General features: G+C 43.1%; 1 long non-coding RNA gene across 1 annotated transcript; it reads right to left on the bottom strand.

The window, feature by feature from the left end:
* Positions 1 to 906: 906 nt before the first annotated feature.
* On the bottom strand, positions 907 to 2,071 carry LOC138170041 (uncharacterized). The gene is made up of 2 exons (XR_011170518.1): positions 1,602 to 2,071; positions 907 to 1,568 (listed from the first exon to the last, which is right to left on the bottom strand). It is a non-coding gene; the product is annotated as an uncharacterized lncRNA (long non-coding RNA).
* Between the last annotated feature and the right edge of the window lie 296 nt (positions 2,072 to 2,367).

Genomic DNA, 2,367 nt, shown 5'->3' with positions numbered 1-2,367 from the left:
GCAGGGTAGTAGGTTGTCTCTAGAAACCTAGATCTGCTAGAGTGAAAACAAGTAAAGTAAGTGAGCAAACCCTGAGAGTGAGTAGCGTGTGAAGCACTGCCTCTGAGAGCGTGGCCATCACACACACTTTGTTGTCAAAGTATTTGGGCTGCTCATCTGGGATTTTTTTTCCTTAACCCCTGTCTGTTACATTTTGGAAGTTTCATTTGGAAGCAATGTGCTTTCCCACTCCACAGTCCTTACAATGACATGGCAAACAACAGTTATTATCATCCTGGACTGCATTAAGAGAGGCAGAGTGTACAGAGTAAGGGAGATAGTAGTTCCATTATACTCTAACCCGATCAGACCCTGTCTAAATACTATGTTCAGAGCTGGTCATTTTTTAAAAAGACATACTAGCTATAGCATGTCTAGAAGAGAGAGTAACCAAGGGAGGAGAAGACTGAAGAATATGACATTCAAAGATTGATTGAAGGAACTACAGATATTTAGACTAGTGAAGAGAAAACTTGGGGTGGGGAAAGGCAAAAATAACAGCTGTCTTTAAGTATTTAAGAAGCTGTCATGTAGTACAGCTGTTCTGTGTGACCCCAGAAGACAAACTAGAAACAATAACTGGAAGTCACAAAGAGGCAGATTTAGACTTGATGTAAAGCAAGACTTCCTAACAATGAGGGTTGTCCAAAGGTTGAATGGACTACCTCAAGAGGTAAAGGGCTGGGGAGGCTAGGTGACACAGTGAATAGAGCACCGGCCCTGGAATCAGGAGGATCTGAGGTCAAATGCAGGCTCAGACATTTAACACGTACTAGCCGTGTGACCTTGGGCAAGTCACTTAACCCCAATTGCCCTGCCCTCTTGTAATGTAAGGCCAAGGAAAGGCAACTTCCCAGGTTCAAAATACCAGCATAGGTGCTCTCTATTTTATTCAGTAACAAACCCAGAACAGAGAAGATCAAAACATGACATCATTCAAAATACATCGTTTACTAAGTGTGATTAAATAATCTCCAAGGCCTACCCCACCCCAGGACTTTCCAATCATTCAATCAATTACAAAGTCTCTGTTCTAAATACTTCTCCACCCCTAGGCTATACCTTAATTAAGTCCACCACAAAGCCCCTCTTCTCAAATGGAGATTAGTTTCCAAACATAAGTAAAATACATTCATTTGCTCAACCATAGAACACAAAAAAGGTCAAAAGTTCCCCACCCCTGGATCACAATTGAATCTACCCCAGAGTTACATCAAGTTTAAACACAGCACTTAATACCCAAATGGAGGTCTTTTCTTCATCTTGACACGAGGCAAGTTCTCAGCAATCTTAGTTCCTGGAGAGACAAGGCTTAGCACGGCCATAAGATACATTGCCAGTCCCTTCATGAATTTATCCTCTGTCTGTAGAACAGCCCTAGAACCCCTGAACACATTAGCAAAGCCCTCTCCCAGGATTTCTGTAAACATACAACAAGAAAATCCTTCTTCAGGGCTTCTGAACCAACAGAAAGGCTCCCAGACCCCTGCAACAACAGTACTGTCCCTCACCAGTGGACAGTATTCATTCTGTCTGCAGGACAGTCTCCAGACCCCTGCAACAACAGTACTGTCCCTCACCAGTGGACAGTATTCACTCTCTGTCTGCAGGACAGTCTCAGGCCTTCTTAACCAAATGCCAGGTTCCAGGACTTCTTCAACAGGACAGTCTTTCACCAGTGGACAAATCTGGCAAAATAACATCAAAACAGACAGACAAAGTACCAGCAAAACAGCCATGTCTCCTCAGTCCTTGGCAGCTCAGGGGGCAGGTCTCAAAAGTCCAGGGCAATTCAAAGCGGCCACCAGCAATCCTCTTAGTCTCTCTCTCTCCACGAGGTGCTGCTTCCAAAAAAAAACTTCCGCCTCTCTCCAGTGTCTCTCCAAATCTACGTCACCAGCTCCTCCCACTTCAGGACTTTCTTTTCACATCAACAAGCCCATCCCACAGGTGGGATTAACAAACTCTGGGTTTTAATACAATCAATTTGAAAACCAAGCCAATACAGGGGAATCTTTAATTGCCATTACTATCACACTTCTCCCCTCCAAAAAGCAAAAAAAAAAAAGAGGTAAAATGTTTTCCCTCATTGAAGGTATTCAAAGGTTGGTCAATCTATTTCTGAAGATACTTGCAGAGACAATTCTTGTTCAGATATAGGTTGGACTAGATGACCTCCCAACTCTGTGTGATTCTGGGGCATATTAAGGGATGACCACCTGTGCAAGGAATTAGAGCTATGCAAGAAACACCCTTGCCCTTTTCCAGGACAAAATGATTAATCATGGCAAAGGCTTCCCCTTTAGTTATTGTTTAAATTTTTTCATT

This window comes from Petaurus breviceps, unplaced genomic scaffold, assembly GCF_028583685.1.
Source record: "Petaurus breviceps papuanus isolate PSGF00001 unplaced genomic scaffold, PetGlider_PUasm1.0 38, whole genome shotgun sequence".
Lineage (NCBI taxonomy): Eukaryota > Metazoa > Chordata > Mammalia > Diprotodontia > Petauridae > Petaurus > Petaurus breviceps.
This window is presented reverse-complemented; position numbering and strand designations above follow the sequence as displayed.